The sequence below is a fragment of the Martes martes genome, assembly GCF_963455335.1.
Source record: "Martes martes genome assembly, chromosome: 12".
NCBI classification, from domain to species: domain Eukaryota; kingdom Metazoa; phylum Chordata; class Mammalia; order Carnivora; family Mustelidae; genus Martes; species Martes martes.
Window position 1 is genome coordinate 15,830,013 of NC_137900.1, and position 7,330 is coordinate 15,837,342.

Here is a 7,330-nt window from a genome sequence, read left to right on the forward strand (position 1 = left end):
CGAAGTGAATGTGCCTTCCCTGGTGCACCATATTAGTGGGTACATGACATCACAGACTTTCTCCATCAAGGGTGTGGCATGATACAATTTAGAATTTGGAACGACTACTCTGGCAGCTGGGTGCAGAATGAGTTGGAGAGGAGGGAGCTTGTGGTCCATGCCCTGGTAAAGAGACTAGGGGTGAAGACGGTGTGAACAAAGGCTCTGGTTGTAGGGGTGGGGAATGAACATCTGAAAATGGGATTTCTGAAGTGAAGCTAATAGGATTTAGGAGCTGTTTCCATAAGTGAAGTGAGAAGAGGAACTGAGGATAATTACTAGGATATTAGGATAACAGGGAGATGGTTCACACCACTCTCAGCTGGTGGCCAAAACCCTTCTAATTCAGATTTCTTAAGATTTAAAAAATATTAATTTGCTAGTGTGTGGTGCTGTAAGAGGCTGGTTGAATGTCTGTGGAGAAAAGATACAGAAGGAAGGAGAAGATGCTCAGCCATGCATTTACTCTTATTTTCAAGCCTCACGTTAGGAAATTCAGCATCTTTGGTGTGTATGTTTGAGCGGGACAGAAGTGTCACCATCTCGTCATGACTGTCATTTTCTCCAGGTAAAACAGAATTTTCATATGTACTTGAAAAATATTTGTGGAGCAGCCCATGAAAGAGTCAGTGCGTCTGAGTCAGGAGCAAAGGAGGGTTTGCAACAGAACATGATGGGAGCCGTTGCAAATTGTCCCAAAGCCAAGCAGTGCTACATATACACTGGCTTTGTTCTTAAGTCAAAACAGTGAAGCCAAGAGGGAAATTCAAGAGGAAAGTAGTGAAGATGAGTCTTCCTCGCTCACTTCTATGTTAGAGACAGAGGGGAGAAGAACACCAGATCGTCCCAATGATGGGGCTGCCCACCTGAGTTTCCAATAGCTTAAAAGCCAGTCCTAATTTGTACAGTGTATCGTAGAGGAAAGAATGCAGTTTAGCGGATTCAGAGCTAGTGGGTTGGGGCACCTGGGTGGCTCAGTGGGTTAAAGCCTCTGCCTTTGGCTCAGGTCATGATCCCAGCGTCCTGGGATCGAGCCCCACATCGGGCTCTCTGCTCAGCAGGGAGCCTGCTTCCTCCTCTCTCTCTGCCTGCCTCTCTGCCTGCTTGCGATCTCTGACTGTTAAATAAAAGAAAAAATTTTTTTCAAAGCTAGTGGGTTATAATTACACATTAAGTATTTATACTTCCCAATAAAATAGAGGTTTTTCACTGCAACATCACATTCATCTATAGAGCTTTAAAAAAAAGTACAGATGCCCAGGACCCATCCCAAGTGATTCAGATCAATTATTCAAAATGTCTTTGGCAGGAAAGTGGCAGACATGCAACACAAATCACCCTCAGCTGATGATGTGGAGTGAGTGGTGTATTATGATCTAATGCTGCATAACAAATTATCCAATCACCCCAAATGTAGCAGCTTGAAACACAGTGACCTTGTGCAGTTACTCGGATGGGGGTGTTAGGAGTGGGTTCTGCCTCAGAGCCTCTCACCAAGTTGAAATCAAGGTGTCCGTCAGGCTTTAGTCACCTAAAGGCTTGACTGGTGTTGGAAGCCCCAATTCCGGGATGGCTCAGTACCAGGGCTGGCTATTGGCAGGGAGTCCTACTATTTGCCACATGGGCTTTTGCAGAGGGCTGTTTGAATATTCTCACCATATGTTGGCTGGTTTTCCTCAGATCAAGTAATCTAAGAGGGCAAGGCAAAAACAGCTTGATCCAATATTATGGCTGGGATTAAGGTTTCTTTGAGGAGGGGAAGGGGGATGGAATTCATAGGTCAGATCATCTGTTGTCTCAAAGGCTGAAGACCCTAATACAGAGTTTCGGGCCTGGAGCAAACATACCATATGTTCCATTCATTTTTTATAGGCCAAAAGGATTAAAATGTGTCTCGAATGAGGTCTTGAAGGGGAAAGAATAATAATTAAAAAAACACGAGGGTTATGTGCAACTTGCCTCTAGCCTTGGCTTTCATCTGTCATAATAACATTTTAACATTTGCAGAGCCCCATAGATTCTGTCACACGATTTTTCTTACACCTTATTTGATCTTAAGAACAACCTTAGGTTTGTAGGATGGAGACAAGAGGTGGGACTGAAGATGGAGCTAATACTAATAGTCAACACTCACCTACTGCCAGGCATTTGACTGGATGCTTTAGATGCACTAATCCTTGTCACCAAATGCCATGAGGTTGATATTAAGAATTTCAATTTTGAGGGAGGCTTCGCTTCCTCGGGCTCAGAGAAGTTAAATGGCATGCCCGTGGTCAAGCCTCAGAGCTGGAATGAAAACCTAGGTTTTCCTACTCATAGTTCCACGTGCTTTCCATGTGGCTGCTTCACGGGTCAGCATGAGCAACCATGGCGGCCACTTCCGCCGTGCGCTGTGTCCTTGACTCGTCTTCGTCTCTGGAAGCATGGAATTCCCCAAAAGCCAGATAGCCGTGTCACAGCAGGCCCACACTTACTGAGCCTTCAGCATGACTTGCATTTTGCTTTGGTGAGCACTTTATCGCAAGCCTGTTAGAAGGAAAAATAAAAGAGGACGGAAGAAAGTACATGGGGTTGGAAAGGAAATCAAGTTTATAATTTATACTGAAATAAATCCAATTCTCTGTGAATGTCTACCTTTGTTTGATTTTTATTAAAAATCTGGCTCCGATGCAGACTCCTTCAGTGGCCTCAAGGGACAAATTAGCACCTCATTTTCCTTTGTTGTCAAGTGGGGTAGTATGTCCTAAGCTCAGCCCCAAATTCATGGACGTGGAAGGACAGGTTTGGACATGAACGATGGGAGGCATTTTGTGTTTCTTGTGTTTGGGAGACATAATTGACTTCCAGGCTGTATACATCATCCCTATTTCTAATGATCTCAAACTTTCTAAAGGCGCTTACACTTTACAAATAAGCCTAACTGCGATTTGAGTCAAGGTTTCCAGCTGTAAGTAAACATTACTTCTCTATGCCATTTGTTGTTTACTAAAAGCAATAATAGGGGTCCCTGGGTGGCAGAGGTGGTTAAGCATTTGACTCTTGATTTTGGCTCAGGTCATGATCTCAGGGTTGTGAGACTGAGCCCCATGGTGGGCTCCACATTGAGGTAGAGCCTGCTTAAGATTCTCTCTCCCTCCCTCTGCCCCTCCCCCCTTTTTTCTCTCCCCCCAATCAATCAATCAATCAATCAAAGCAATAATAATACCTTTGATTACCTAATATAGATGTCAACTCTCTCATCCAATTAATCTATTTCTGTAGACTAGCTAGGCAATAGAGCCTCAGTTCTGTGTATGGTAAGCACTCTACAGGTGATTGCTATTTTTTTTAAAGATTTTATTCTTTCATATTAGAGATAGATAGAGTGAGAGTGAGCATGTGAGTGGGGGAAGAGCAGAGGAAGAGAGACAAGCAGACTCCACACTGAGCTCAGAACCTGAGCTCCCACGCCCCTGAGATCATGACCTGAGCTGAAACCAAGAGTCAGTCCTCAACCAACTCAGCCATTGAGGCGACCCAAGATGATAGCTATTTTTACCATTGAATGTATTTTTCCTAAAGCTAGGTTACCTCCTAAGAACATTAAGAGTCAGGCAAATGACTGTTCAATCAGGGAGTCCAATAAGCATCTATGTACTGCCTACTCTGATTAGTACGATTGGACCAGACAGAGAAGTCACGGAGATCAGCATGAATCTAAACAAAATAGCTCCAAGTGCTGATGTCATTGATTCCTGATGCCTTTGTGCCTTCTACCACATTCCCCGTTTGTAAAACAGGAAGACAGACAAAAAGTGAAAACTAGTGTGAGCAAGTCCCACCAGATTTCCTGCCGGGTGTGCCCAGAGAGGGACAGCCGCAACTCACTCATGGAGATAAGTTCAAGGGGTGTGTTGAACATGGTGTTTTAAATTGCGTGGCTCATGATCCCAGGCATTCCTCAGCCAGGTGACTATTGTGTCGACTTCTGTGATATGACACAGTGAACGTAAGAGCTTTTAAAGGTAGAAGGCTTCCGATTGGTTTTGGATTTTGAACTATGAAGCCCTCTCGTAGTATAGAAAATGGGTGGCCAAGAGCCGTGGAGGTGTGATTGCAGGCCAAGTGCAGTGGCGCCAGCAAGCCACATCACAGAGTGCTAGGACTAGCCTTGTAGGTAAGGTATGATGGTCAAGAGCTCCCTGCTTGGGTACCAAACCTGGTTCCAATAAGTGTGAGCCATGGAACTTTGGGTAGTTACTATACCTCTCAAAACCTCATTATTTCTGTGGTCACTAATGAGAGCCAACCCTTGTTGGAGAAGGCACTGCCATGGCTCACGAATGGCTGGAAAGCAGTTTGGTTAGCAATGCAAACCAAACTCTCTAGAAATCCATCCTCTGGAAATTTCGGGAATCCCCCTCTTTAGGGTGCCATGGAAATGCAGCTCTGCAGGGAGCTGTCTCCCCAGAGGTCCTCGGCTACAGTTGCCAAGCCACAAGAACCAGAGAAAATCCTTTTCTTCTGCTGTGTCTCTCCAGCACCTGCTATGGACAAAGCCTAACATCATTCTACCTGGGAAGGGAAAAATATGTAAAGGGCCCAGATTAATTTTTACAGATGAGGCCAAAAGGAAGAATCTGGAGTGATCAATCCAATAACTAGCACATGTGTGATTCTGTAACATCTTTCGGGGCTCAGAATACTGATCCTTTCAGGCTGGTAGTGTCCAAGTAACAGCCAGCAGGGTCCGTTCTGGGTCTGCAAGCTGCTGTTGGTCCTCTGTAGAGCAGTCATGCTGAGAGTGTGGTCCCTGGGTCAGCACCATTGGCATCACACGGGAAATTGTTGGAAATGCAAATTCTAAGGGGTGCCTGGGTGGCTCAGTCAGTTAAGCAGTTAAGCGTCTGCCTACAGCTCGGGTCATGTTCCCAGGACCCTAGGATCGAGAGCCTCACACTGGGCTTCTTGTTCACTGGGGAGCCTGCTTCTCCCTCTCCTTCTGCCACTCCCCCTGGCTTGTGGTCTCTCGCTTTCTCTCTCCGTCAAATAAATAAATATAATCTTTAAAAAAAAGAAAGAAAAAAAAGGCAAATTCTACGAACTTATCTCAGGCTTACTGAGTCAGAAACTCAGTAATGTGTTGAACAGGGTGTTGGGGACCTGCTTCTCTGTTTTAACAAGCTGTCCAAGTGATTTTGGTACATGCTGAGGTTTGAAAACCACTGGTATAACAATAAGTTCCGGGATCTTGTTGTGCAGGTTTGGAGGGAACAGTCAATACAGATTTCTTTGGCCAAGCTTTAGTCTCAGTTTTTAACCTTGAAGAACATGACCTAACTTCTCTGGGATCTGGAAGCTCGCAGGGAACCCATTATTCTATCTCCACGTTTGCATTGACAACGTGTTTCTGGACTTGTGGGCATGCACATATCAGATATGCTCGCTTTGGTAAGAAAGTCTGTTTCTGATGTTCTCTTAACATTTCTTTGATGTTCTCAAGGTCATACTCCCTTGATTAGAGCCCTGAGCCAGCTACTGCCATTTCCATCGATTTCTGCGTGTTTGCAAAAAAGGAGCCCAACGCCTGTTCTACTTTTTCCATATCCTTGCTCTTCCCTAACTCTCCACTACGGATGGACGGTTGGAGGAGCAGCTAGAGCCTCAAGCCAAGGGTCAGGCCAGCCAGAGAGCAGCACGGAGCACACATTAGCTTCCCCCTGCTCGTGAGCAGGCTTGCCTCCTTGACCAGGCTCCGACAGCCCAGAGAAGAAAGTTTCATGTTTCCCTGACTCAGCCCTTGTCTTCCCAGGCTCCTCAATTTGCAATCTTCAAAGGAGAGAGAACAGTTGATGTAGTCTCGCAGATGACTTTTCTGCCCTTCTTTGCTTTGAAATTAAAATACGTGCGTGTGTGTGCGTGTGCGTGTGCGTGTGCGTGTGCGCGTATTTGAGCAGAGTGGGGATGGCGGCCTGGCCCCGGTCCCGCCACTAACTAGCTGCGTGGGGCTGGGCAGGTCACCAGCTCCGGTTTTAACTTCCATCCTGAAATACAGAAGGTTGAACCAGCTGTTACTGCTCCAACATTTTATGATTCTGTGTACTGCCACGAGCATGGCCTTAAAAGGTTAACTTGGGTTTGAATCTTACCCTCCACTGTGACAGTCTTTGTGATTCCCTCCTCTGTGTCATATTAAGTACGATGAAGCCTTCCTACAGCACAGTCACCTAAAAGGATTGAGGCTACTTATGCACGGAGAGTGGAGATGTCAGCCAGGATTGCTCCTTTCAATGTATAAAGAGCTTGTGCTTTTTGAAATAACGTCTCATCAATTGTGTGGGTAAGAGGAGCTGCAGTGTGAAAATACTCAGCCAGAAGTCAGAAAGGAGGTAGCCTTCATTTTGAATTCCTGATTTATTTCCCACTGAGAGTAGTAAGCATAAAGACACTTATTGCCTCTTAAAATGATTCGACTATTTCTATTTTTAATATCCTTCTTCAAGGTAGAGTCTTTCTCTGACCTAGTTTTGCATGCTGAAATGGGGAGAAAAGTCAAGTGTAATGATCCTCAATCAGCAGGGACATCCTTCTTGGGGGTGGGGAGGGGTGCGGGGAGAGAGGATATTTCAGAAAATTCTTGGAAATGATGTTTAAAGAATTACATCTAGACTTTTAGTCCTTTTTTTGGTTGTTGTTTAAGATTTTTTTAAATCTATTTATTTGTTAGAGAGAGAGAGCGAGAGAACAAGCAGGGGGAGCAGCAGGCAGAGGGAGAAGCAGGCTCCCCACTGAGCAAGGAGCCCAATACAGGAGTCGATCCCAGGACTCTGGGATCATGACCTGAGCAGAAGGCAGATATTCAATGGACTGAGCCAGCCAGGCATCCCTAGACTTTTATTCTTAAAAAAATTAAAAAATTAAAAATTAAAAAAAAAATAAATAATTTTTTTAAAATAAAAATTCCTACTGTTTTGAGAACAGTAATTTGGAATTTGGGATTAGAGCAATCCAATCTTGATGAAATCACGGCCAGGGAGGGTAGGCAGAGAAAAGGTTGTGGTAGGCACTTTGGGTTGCTCATCTGTTCCCTCCTCCTTCCTTGCTAAAAGAGGCTTGATTTTGTTCCCGTGGCAACATCCCCAGACAATGAATCATAATCAGTTCAAATCTGTCATGACAGCCTCCGTCTCGCCTCCCTTGCAGTGAGAAGTGGCCATGTGAGCCAATCCTGGCTCCAAAGACATCTGCAGGAGTCCGCCAGGGACACTGGAGGGGGATGTTGGAAGACATGGGGCTATCTGTATCCCCATCC